The 11,903-nt window shown below is 44.9% G+C and overlaps 1 protein-coding gene across 1 annotated transcript in view; it reads left to right on the top strand.

Moving 5' to 3' along the window:
* Positions 1 to 6: 6 nt before the first annotated feature.
* ELF1 (E74 like ETS transcription factor 1) overlaps positions 7 to 11,903 on the top strand; it is a 95,208-nt gene continuing 83,311 nt past the window's right edge. Inside the window, exon 1 of the mRNA XM_074158598.1 lies at positions 7 to 124. The gene's annotated coding sequence lies outside the window, so the exon portion shown is untranslated. The remainder of the gene's footprint in view (positions 125 to 11,903) is intronic.

Here is an 11,903-nt window from a genome sequence, read left to right as displayed (position 1 = left end):
CCGGCAGGGCTCAATCCGCGCTCTCCCTCCCTCCCTCCGCCCTTCGCCCGCTCCTCCTCCCCCGCCCCCGGGAGAGGCGAGCGCTCTGCGGGGAGCCGCTTGGCGAGGGAGCCGCCGCCGCTCGGTGAGTGTCCGCTCGCCCGCTGCAGGTTTCGGCCAGTCCCGCGCTCGGGGGGAACGGGGAGGCTCTCCCCTTTCCGGAGCCTCTTGGGGACGCGAGTTCGAGCCCCGCCGTCGGCAAGCACACCCGTGCCGGGCTGCTCCTGCCCCGCCGCGGCTGTGGGAGACGGGAGGTGAGGGGGAAGGGGTGGGTGTGCGAAGAAAGGCTGGGGAGGCGGCGTCGGGCCCCGTGCGGGCGGCGGTGCGGGGCCAGCAGCGCCCCGTGTCCCGCCGGACTCCGCTGCCAACTTTCTGAGGAGTTCGGGCAGCGCGTGTGCCGCCGGGGGGAAGGGTGGGTGCTGCCTGCCGCCGCCGCCCCCTCCTCCTCGCTCTGCCGCCGCCCGGCCTCTCCCTGCCGGCCGTGAGGCGGCGGCGGCTCCGCGCTGTCCCGGGGGGCGCGGGCGGGACGGTTGGCGGCCGCGCGCCCCTGCGCGGGGAGGCCGCGGCGCGTGCGGGCGCCCCTGAGGCGGCGGCGAGGGTGAGGGGGGGGGTTGGGGAGCGGGGTGCGGCCGGGGCTGAGGGTCGGTGGCGGGACGGGGACGCGGTGGCACACGGGCGAACGCCCCCGACGGGGTGGGTGTTCGTGCCTCAGGATGGCCGGGGCTGGAGTAGCCCCTCCTCAGCTGCCCTCCCCACCGTATAAAAGTCATACCGGGTTTTATTCACCCCTCACAGCGCTGTGTGGGTTATTTCCCGACGGTGCCGTGGAAAAAAAAAAATAAAAAATGTTTAATTCACCAGCTACGGCTGGCAACCTTTTTGCTCTAGTCGTGCACAAGGGTGGAGGAGAAGCCAGCGGAGTGAGTCATGGGTTTAAGAGGCCCTCTGGTTGTTTATGGCAAAACCGGGGGGGGGGGGGGGTGTTTGGGGGTGGTGGTGGCTCATTCAACATGTGGGAGATAAGTGGAATAAGAGCTGCTTAAATTCATAATGAAAGAATAAGGCGGAGGTACCCGTACGTACCACGCACCCCCTGCCCCAGCTTGCCATCGAGCAGCCTTGAAAAAGGGGGAGGGAGGGGGGGAGGGAGTAAACGTTGCTTTTTTTTCCTGAAGGAGGGCTTGTGGTCAGACTGTCATAGCTAACTGCAGTAGTTATGCGCTTGTCAGCATTTCCATTATAAGTCTAGTTTTTATGTAGTTTACAACTTGGTTATAAAAATATGCGCTGGGTTGAAACTTGGTCGGCGGCCTCTTCTCCAGAAACATCTTTTTAAGCAAATTTTGAAATTACTCTGCTTAGATGCTAAGTGGAAATCCATGGAAAATACTGGCTTTTTGTGTTGTTTTTTTTTTTCCCAAGCTTTAAAACTTGGCTGCTTACGCACATGGATGCATTTACAGCTTAATCCAAAAAAAAAAAAAAATTTCCCCCCACGAAGTTTGTTAAATTAGAGAAGAATTTAAAGGCTTGGCCTCTGGAGGCATTGCTCTTTACGTGTTAATTAGCATAGCAGAGTCTCTGAAGGCTCTTGCGTGGTCCATACTGTCTCGCGTTGGGGCACCCACCTACAGAAGCGATGTGGGGGCACTGTGTGTCCGTTCAGCTCGGACCATTGAGTACCAGGGCAGTTTGAACGCCTCAGCGCTGCGGACAACAAGCCGGTGTTAAAATGAAGGCAGAATGTGTTAACTTTGCCCTGTGGGCAAAGTTATTTATTTATTTATTTATTTTTCCTCATCTGTTCAATTGCTGCTTCTGAGACAGGGAACAAGCAGAGTATTTAAGCGGTTTCGTTTGTATACCTCTTGTATGTACACGTATCGGGATCCTGCGAAACATGCCTGCCACCCAGTGGATGTAGCTGATCTCTATATACTCAATATTCTATACATTTCCTACCTCTCCGCCCCTCCCAGCCCTACCCTATCTGTAAGATTGCAAGGCAAAGTGCACAGGTGTTGTAAAAGTGACTGCTCATCTGCCCGCGCTGAACCTGGGTGCGATGATGGTGTCCGTCGTGACGTGATCTGCCACTGTCCTTCCCGGCCAGCTCGGGTGATGAACCAGAGGTGCATCCACCAAGGTAGAGCAGTCAGAAGAGGTGACATGAATGCAGGAGACAGTTATATGCAAAGGGAGAGGTGGTTTCATGCTTGAGACGGCTGGAGAATTGGATCTTGCAGCCCCTGCCTTTCCCGTAGGATTTCCACGTAAACATAAAGGTTTTTGCACATGGACTGTTAATTTTTCTGGGTGCCTGGTCTGAGTCCCTGGGATCTGCTGTGCAGTTATGCTGACCTTGGCCATCTGGAACAAAAAGTCAACAGCTGTTCGCTCTTGACGTACAGAAGATGTTTTGTAGGTCTAAGCATGTTAGAAATACATGTCTTGAGTGTCAGAATTTCTCGCTCAGTGTCTGTAGCTTTTTGCTCTAATCTTTTCATATATTAGCTTCCCATCTTTAAAAAAAAGTGGGTAACAGTATCCTTTATCTTACAGATTACTGTAGTGGTGAGAACCATAAGAAGAACCAGGGAGAAAAGAAATAATTCCCTCTGTGGTTTGAAAGTGTGTAGTGATGCTCTAGAGAACAAGGGCAAAAAGAAGAATTTGTGTGTTAATTGTAGCAAAGCTTCTAGGGGGAAAAAAATGTGATGAGGTCACTTGCAAATTAGGGGTTGATCTCCATGCATATAAGCACTAGGAGATGGTTTTAATTACTGTAGGCCACTTAGATCTAATAATTCCTAAATTCTGCCATGTTAATCACATTTTTAATACTGCTTTTTGTGTGTAATTTCCTAGGTTTTCTTTCCCTTAGGAAAAGAGCCAAAAAGCAGATAGGCAGCCTAGGGTAGCGTACACGTGTCGCCATCCTTCCTCAGCTGGATTCCTAATGTAACGCCTGGGACTCTGCTGTTGGAGCTCTCTGTTGAGGATAACTCTTGGTGGTAGGTCATGGCTGTGGTCTGTGTTGTTGCAAAGACCCGTAGGAAAGGGCAAGGAGAAGCAGGACTCCTGCTCCTGTCCTAAGTACCTGGTGCCATCACGGCCTCCACCAGCTTTCCACATGGAAAGCCTGGAGCCTGATGCTGTTCCCTGGCTTGGAGCATGGTTATTTGTGCTGCAGTCCTGTCGTGTGTGGGCACTGGGGGAGAAGTTGCTTATTGCTCTGGGGATGGCCTGTGTCACCTGAGGAGTTGAGAAGAATGTGGACGTGGCCTGGTAAATATCTACTGAAAATGCACAAAGTGCAATTCGTCTTTGAACGTTTGACCAAATGCAAGTGGATTTTTCATGAGGGCAGGAAAAGGGGCACCTCCAATATGGCAGCTCCAGCCCTCATGTCAGATTTCAAATCTGTCACCAAGAGCTGGAAGGGTGCTGTAGCCTTCCAAGTTCACCACAGATTTCTATTAACGTTGAAAGACAGCATTTTCCCTGGTCTTGTCCTGAAAACGGCTGAAATATTTTGGCTGAGTTCTTCTAATTGCAGTCTACCTCTTTCTGTACCCCTTTCTCAGAGGCAACCTCTACAACACATGGAACAAAACTGAGCCCAAGGCAGACATTCAACTTGGAAAATTTCAACCCAAACAGTCAAAGTCTGGCCAAGTTACAAGCAGCTGGAAGCAGCATCTTGCATTGGAAGTGTTCAGCAATTGCCTAATAGGCAGTGCTACAAGCTTCATCAATAATGTGTATATGATTATGTACATGGAAATATGCTACTGAATTATATTACTAATTAATAGGTTACCCAGTTGACTAATGGGCACCCATTAGTGTTTCTAATTTTTTTTTAATAGTCAATCGAACCTAAAACTCTTCGGTTAATTGTATGAATGCTTTTCTTTACGCACATTATTCATTGTTGTTTTCCTGGGTGAAAAATTGAAAACTTTTAAAATGGAGCCTCTGAAATAAATGACAAGCCAGGGCTTACTTGTTCTGAATCTTTCAGAATGACTTAACAATTGTTAAAGACCAATTTACAGTAGAACTAGAGCAAATCGCTTCCCAGCGTTCTGAATTGTAAAAAAACACATCTCCCAAATTCCTAAGCTATTCATCAACTGTCCTATTGTAGCAGACTCACCCTATATTGTGTCTCCGATATATCTATTAACTCTGCAGTCAAGTGTGAGTTTAAAACAATTGTGCCATGGAGTCACTGTGGAATAAATACCAAAAACATTGGCAAAGTTGCTTCATAAATCTTTCCCAGTTTAGAGAGGAACTTAGGCGTGCCTTTTTTCTACAGGAGTGCAGCTGTTTCTTGCGGGGTTCCCCAGGGGGCTGGATCTTGGTTTAATATCGTTATATTTGCAGTTTTTGTGATGATATCTCATGGTTACCAACAGATTACATGCAGTTTTGTGTGCGTGTGGAATGAGTTACTAGTAGGGCATACTCTTAAAAAAAAAATAAAATCACCTTTAAAAATGGTTTGCATCCAGCAGAAGGCATTTTTCTTGCAGCTGGATACACAGGAACCAGGAATGCAGTTACACCAGCAGGATAGGAGACTGTCTTCAAACTGGTTATTTGAAAGAAGGCTTAAGAATTTGTGCGAAGAATCATGTGAACAGGAGTTTTCATTGTAATGCTGCGACTGAAGTGTGGTCTTTGGCTCTATAGCAATATAAATATTGCACTGAAATGGGAAAGTACATGGCATTAGTAAGATCACAGGAATTCTGTGTCTGGTTTTGCTGCTCACACGTGAGGAAGGAGGTGAAATATTAGTAAGAGTGCAGTGACAAAAGTGATTCAGAAAAAGTGATTTGAAAACCAAGCTTCACAATAAAGGGAGTGCAGAGTTTATCGAGCTCAGAAGATACCGAGAGGGGAAATGATGCCTGAAGATATCGTTCATATGTTTTAGAAAAATACATGATACTTACTTGACCCTAGTGAGACATCCAGTGTCTAGGAGCTGGTTAGGTGTGTTGTACCTTGAAATTATAAGTAGCAATGAGGGAAATAAAGCATTGTGATGGATTTGCTGCCACTGGGAGTGTTTAAAGTGAGATGGGGTCTCCTTCTCAAAGATGTGCTTTGGCTTGACTCGGTGGAGGACATTTCCAATGTATATAGAAGAGGCAAGGACTGTGCTCTGTTCACCTACGTTCTTCCCTGGGTGGACAAAACAAGATTATGTGTAGTGCTTTCCACGTATTGTAACACATGTTGCTGCCTTGGACAAGATTATGATAAAATGTCATGCTTCAGAACTTGGCTGGTTTTCTCTTGGGTCAGGAAGATGGTTTTTTCTTGGTCCTTGATTTGACTTCTGGGATTATGATTAATTATTGTATACTATTCACTTACCTCCAGAGCATCAACATCTGGTTGCAGCTGGAGATGGGATATTGGGTATTCACCTTTGTCACTGACTTTTTTCTGTCAGTAGAGAGTCCCTTAGTATTCCTAGGTTGGTGCACCATCCATCTTTCTTTGCTCAGGATACTGACAGCTATATCCAGGGATGAAGAAATTTCCTCTGCCTTTAGATAGGCAAGGACACTGCTCACCCTTCAGAAGTCAGCTGCTGAGGGCTCCTGGTACCTGCAAGCCCATTTTCCCCTTAACCACCACTCTGGCCTTTGGTCATGCCCCTCCTGCCACCAGGTCTCCTGCTGCAAGGAGAGCACCAGAGACGGGGATGGGGGCACACGTGTGTATGGCTTGGCAGCATAGCACCCCTGGCAGACGCTAAAACAACACAAGTTACAGTGGTGAAATCATTTCGTAACCTGAAACAGGTGACTGACTGCTCAAATCAAGTTGCAGCATCACCTGCAGCGTTCCTTTTCAGGCAGCTTCACAGTAAAGCTGAAGGTTTAATCTGGCCTGGGAATTGCACTTGAACCTAGTTATGAGATGATGTTTTTATCGTTCCATAGTTCATTCTTTTTAATATGACACATTTTTTCCTCTGCCATCTGAAGTAGAATAAATATACTTGAAGGGTTAAAGTATTTCTTTTTGTAGAAAACTTATTTTATTGCACCTACTCTAGGGTTCCTGGTACTCCAAGGCATGTCAGGATCTGATGTCCAATATTTCACACAGTGGTCTTGATTTCGGCTTTTTCATTTGCACTTTAAAATATCCTATGAATGTTTTAAGGTAAAAAAAAATAATTGCATTTTCTGTACAGGATGACATTACTGGAAATTTTCCTGTAGAGAAGAACTGAAACTTGAGGAGCCTAAGTTCTTGTAAATCAGTATCTCTAGACTTCTCGAAAACATGCATATAAGTATTTCCACTTACTTGGAAATACTTAAATGCTAATGTACTCCTCTCAAACACGATTTCTATAAACACTTTCCTCAGCTGCCTTATTGAGATGTGCATGTTTGAGAAAATAATGAGAGTACAGCCTTCTAGGATTTGGCCCGTATGCCTGTCGCTGCGTTCATTGGAGTTAATGGTAATGCTATATTGATTTCCGAGAGATACAGGATCCCACTCACTAATACAGTACAAATCAGGTTGGATGTTTTCAGTTTTTAAGAGCTCTAATCAGGTTATTTAATTAATTTCTTCTCGGAAAATGGCAACATCAGAGAAGCGACAGTAAATTTTGAATCCTGTTTTAAGGTTCCAGTAGTTGGATAAAACTTGGGTTAATATGGAGATGATAATGAGTACCACCATGTGATGTTTGTTTTGACGGTGCAGTCATGGGTTGTAGTTTCCCACCTCATGACATCTAATTATGTTTGCAATATTTAGTGAGTTTTATCCCCTTGCCGGTTGTGAAGTCAAACAGTGTTTTAGGCTGAGATTAAAATTTAGAGAATTGTTAAGTGACCTGTGTCCATCTCAGGGGCATATCAAATTTGAACATAATAATATTAAATAGCTGAGCTATATGACTGACTGTTTGTACACCTAACAGCACAAATAGTGTGTGTGTGGGGATAATTATGTACCCTGGCAACCAAAATAACAAAGGCTAGAAATATTAGTAGGACTGAGTTCTCTGCTGGGTTTGGTTTTCTCCTCTCACTGGTGCCAAACGTAACTATAATTGAGATAGTCAAGTTAGGTCTTTTTATTGAATGTATTACGCTGTATCTACCGCGTGTCTGCAAACTTCCCAGTGAAGATGTAATTTTGCCTGCTCCCCAGAATCAGTTTAATTTCCTTCTTTTATTTATGTATGTATTTATGTATACAGAAATACCTTTTTTTTCTTGTTAAAACCTACTGTTTCAGATTCACCCGCGTGCTCTAGGCAGTGTGATACTCCTATCTCTTTCCTCCTTTAATACAATAGTGACGTTAAGCAGTTACAGTGCCTGGAGTACCTGGTCATATGGGCATTGAGGAAATTTAATGAGGTGTTCCAGCTTGCTTGACCTTGTTCTGCGACTCGTTTACGTGTCATATATTCAGGTAGGAAACTGAGGCCGCTCTGAGCCCTGGCAGAAGGTTGCTCACATCTTACCTGCTGCGGCAGCTTCTGTTTCAACATCTGCTGCTGCTCAGAGAGACACTGCCGCTGTATCATTTCCAGCAGCTCGTGGGTTAAGCCTGTATCAGATGCTTTTGGGGTGTGCTTGGGCTCTGCTGGGTGGGGAGGGACACACACGAGCTGGTGGTTGAGAAGTGGAACCGCTGGTGGGAAAGTTCTCGGATCTGCAACTTGCTGCAGACCTTCAGAGACCTTTTTTGGGCAAGAGGGAGTTGAACAGCATCCTGGTATCTGTTCTCTGCTCTTTAATTTTGTTAGGAGGGGAAGTTCAACGAGAAATGGCAAAGTTTCATGGTGTTGGTCAAGAGAATGACAGGAGACAGGCTTGTTTTGAGGGAAACTGAAAGAGCCCACTTTGTCACCTGTTTAAACAATTGAAGAGCTGAGGAGGTTGTGCTGCCCTGTGGCATAGGATTTGCTATTTTTTTTTAAGACAAATGACAGGGGAAGTGGTATTGCGGGTAAAAGGACAGCAAGGCTAGTCAGAAAACAGATGGTGACAGTACTTAGCGTTCATATACTGCTGTAGGAACACTGATCCAACAGGTAGTGATAATAATGTGTTACTCAAGGAACAATAAATCTCTGGAAAAAGAGCACAGTCCAATGCAGTTTCAGAAACTTCCGTATTTGGGGGGAGATTAACCGATTTAAACATCAACAATGTGCAAACTGAGTAACTCAGTACAGATGACTGAATTCATTCGTGCATCAAAATAAGTTTCCCCTCGAGCCTAAGGAAGGCTGTTCCTTGTTTGTACCGAGTGAAATGACAGTGGGAGACAGAGAACTCTAACATCTTCTCGGCCTGGGCCTCCTCCCTCCCGTTCTGCTTCCTGGGGTGCAGATGAACCCAGCAGAAAGGAAGCCGCTACCAAGCTCCAGAAGAAAGTCCAAGTGCTTGAGTATTTCTGGCAGTAATTTCTCCGAACAGGTACGCCTTCGGGCAGCTCTTGCACAGTGCTTTTTCTTGCTCTCCTTGCACGTGCCAGACAGCACCTTCTAATGAAATGGCTGATGTTTAATTGACATGGATCCCGACTGCAGACAGTTGTCTTCGAAGTGAGATGCTGGGCCTGAGGGACAGTTGCTCAGGCAAAGGCACTGCCTTTTTCATGCTGAAAAAGTGGCCTTTTGAACACGGAGGAACAGGGCCGCAACATATTTAAGAAGTACAGGTGCTCTGGGTCTCCATGCCCATGACTGCTGTGGCTGTGATGGCAACCTCTCTTCTCCGTCTGCCACCCCCCACAGCAGCTTGTCACTCATCTGCGGGCATTTACTGCCGCATCCCGACCTGCCAGCTGAACACGGGAACCCTTCTGTTTCTGCCAAAATGATTTTGCTTAACTTAACGCAGTTTAAACAGTAGATTTATTTCAGTCGAAGTGGACTGGGGAGCCACTGGGGGGTGGGTTGAGGAAGTTAGTGGTGTGTTAGCAGGGACAGTGGTAATGAGATGTGTCCGCAGTCTATTGAACTCTCAACCTTTCTCCAGCCTTGTGCCGGCATTTTACTCTTATGTTTCCTTCTGGGAGAGAGAGGGTAATTATACCCACATGTATTTGTGTGCAGAGAATAGGTGCTGCAGCACCTGCCTGCCTGCACTGAAGTAGCGCTGAGCTTTTTCTTATGAATTTGGGTATCTGTCTGCTCTGTGGAGCTGTCTTTCGTTAGATGCCTTTTCAACTCAGACCTTCATCTTGAGCCATCCGAAACAAACCTTTAGGGTTTTTTAGGTTCTCCTCGTTGAAGAAATTTTATGCGTTAACAGATTTAGTCTTTAGGGTTTGTAAAAACTTTACTAAGGCTTTTTCAAATTCACTTTTCAAATGTTAATGTTACAGCGTAGTAAAACCTTTCAGCCATTACAGGTGTAATATTTTAATGAATGAATGAACTGGCTTCTGACAATAAATATATTGCAGGCAAGATGGTGAGAGCCAGAAATATACTTTCATATTCTTGGCAAATGAGCATTTGTGAAAATTTTCCACAATATATCTATCAATGTTAAATATTTTTCATTTCCTTGTGTTCAAACTTACCAGTATATTTTTGTCATTTCTGTACTCTTTCAGGAGGGGAAGGGGTGATTGCATCATTATGTACCTCATTCAAGGTGAATTACTGCAAATATATTACGTAAAGTCTGATTTAGCTGCTTGCTTTGCCCCTGGACGTGGTTTCTGGGGCAGTCTGAAACAGAGGTCAGACAGCTGAGCGGTCATAGCACTTTTTCAGGATATTGTTTGCTTAAGAAGTCTCCATATTTTTTCTGTGAGAAAACCAATACATTGACTTTTGTAGGTGTTGTGTTCTGACCCTCTGAAACAAAAGCTTCATCAGAAATGGGGGTTCATAGTCTTTGTTTTACTGTTGCTGTGTGACGAGCAGCTGGAAGGTCAAGTCATACATGAGGCTGCTACTGTACAAGCCCCCCCTCATCATCTTTACTAGCTAGGTGTGGGGGTTTTGTCTTTTCCTAAATATGTACACATTTGTGAAAGAAAATGACTCCTTGCATGTTTTCCGGAAGAAAAAAGGTAGTTATACAGGGAATTGCCTTTTTTGTGGAGAGTTAGGGGTAAATACCGTTTACTTCTTCACATACTTTAAGACTCAGCCTAGGTTCCAGGACTTACGTCTTTGCTTCAATATCTGTCAAGAACATTACTTACTTTTCTGAATTCTCTAATCCTTCTTTTCTTGTTTCGGCTTGATGTCAAGACATGCAGTGACATTAAATGCAGTTAGAGACTGCATAGCTTATTGGAGCTTCTGGTTTGAGATGTAGTGGACAACCATATAAAAAAACCCTTCTTTTTTTCTTCTTTTTTTTTTTTTAAGGTGGAGAAAGATCTGGACATGTACATAACTGATATAGGTTTCCATTCTGTATATATTATTATCAGACTGAGCAGTAATCTTATTACAGGTGTTTCAATACACCGTACAGGTGTAGTTTAAGGGAGGAAATGCATCATTCTGGTTCTTTTGTATAGCACCGCATTCACTTCTGCAGAATGACTGCATCTTAACAGAGGAAGCTTTTCTAAATGGGAAGGGTTAGGAAAACCACTGAATTTGGATACTGTGTTAAAGAAATTGGAGGACTGATGTGAAAAGGTGGCTTTATGTTGCTGGTGCTTTTTTTGTATGTGTGCTCTCTCTTTCTAATCTAGTCAAGTTTCTAAATCACGCTCTTCGTTTTTTTAGTAAACTGAAGACAAGCAGAACTAAGCAAGAAGACAAGCAGAACTCTCTTCAAGCGGAATAGAAGGCTCCGGGGAGACCTCATAGCGGCGTACCAGTATCTGAAGGGAGCCTACAGGAGAGCTGGAGAGGGACTCTTTGTCAGGAAATGTAGTGACAGGACAAGGGGTAACAGTTTTAAATTGGAAGAGGGAAGATTTAGATTGGATATTAGGAAGAAATTCTTTAGTGTGAGGGTGGTGAGGCACTGGAACAGGTTGCCCAGGGAAGTTGTGGATGCCCCATCCCTGGAGGTGTTCAAGGCCAGGCTGGATGGGTCTTTGAGCAACCTGCTCTAGTGGAGATGTCCCTGCCCATGGCAGGGGGGTTGGAACTCAATAATCTTTAAGGTCCCTTCCAACTCTAGCCATTATATGATTCTATGATTCTAAAAGTCCTAAAGGTGTTTTTTACAGCATTCTGGGGAAAATCCTTTCTTGAGATTACGTGTTTTATCTGCCAGATATGCAGGTGAGGAGATGAGTACCGTATCTGGATTCTGGCTGGAACAGGGTCACAGCTTGGGTGGCCTAAAACCAGACATCTCTATGCTTTTGCTCTGTGGAGCCACTGCAATAAAACTCTTCCACCTTTATTCCAAAATGTGTCTTGAGTGTTCGTTCATATGCCTGAGGAATAGGGAACAGAGCTGGGGATGAAAGAAAATTAGGTAAAGCAAATTAGAAAAGGAAGGAAATAGAAGGAGGTAGATCCAAAGTAGTTTTCTCCTTTTAACTGTCAGGATATGAGCCAGGGAAATGAGATGCAGAAGAAACTCTGAATAGTCCTGCTGATAAAATTGAGATAATTTAAACTGCTGCAGAATAATTGGGAGCTAGATCAGTGCATACAGAAGAATGTTGAGTTGAATTCACTACCCATAGCAAGAAATTGAAATTCCTCTCACCCAACTTAATGTGTGGACAGTTGTTTACTGAATGACTTTTTTGGGTCCTTTTTAAGAACAAAATGTTAGCTTTCACTAAATGTGAGGAAAATGGACTCAAATCTGAATGCTGCTACCAAATAACATCGAAGAACAGTCATCTGTAGG

The sequence above is a fragment of the Numenius arquata genome, chromosome 1 (assembly GCF_964106895.1).
Source record: "Numenius arquata chromosome 1, bNumArq3.hap1.1, whole genome shotgun sequence".
Lineage (NCBI taxonomy): Eukaryota > Metazoa > Chordata > Aves > Charadriiformes > Scolopacidae > Numenius > Numenius arquata.
The sequence above is the reverse complement of the archived record's forward strand: the minus strand, read 5'-3'. Positions and strand labels throughout refer to the sequence as shown.